Genomic DNA, 352 nt, shown 5'->3' with positions numbered 1-352 from the left:
GTGCTAATCTCATGGCCAACTCAAAATCCTTCTGGCTATAGTACATCACTTGCGCACGCATAACTTCAATCAGCCTCTTGAGAGAAATTTGGTATGTTTTCCTCCTCTCCATGTAGATGTTAAGGATCTTGTGCATATAAATGACATCGTACATGCAGAGGTTATGAAGATCTGTATCAGTGAACGTGTAGATGTTACCGTCTTCTCTCCTTACAACGTACTGTGAGTAAAGCATGGTCTTCTTTAACAGAGTCCTTGGTGAGATTGTCACCAAAGAAGTAATCATGTGGCGCGAGAAGACCTGCTTACGAGGCCTTGTTAACCTGGAAAAGTGGAATTTGGCTACGGCAGA

This window comes from Cynara cardunculus, assembly GCF_001531365.2.
Source record: "Cynara cardunculus var. scolymus isolate 2C chromosome LG 1, CcrdV1, whole genome shotgun sequence".
NCBI classification, from domain to species: Eukaryota; Viridiplantae; Streptophyta; class Magnoliopsida; order Asterales; family Asteraceae; genus Cynara; species Cynara cardunculus.
Note: the sequence above shows the minus strand (reverse complement) of the source record.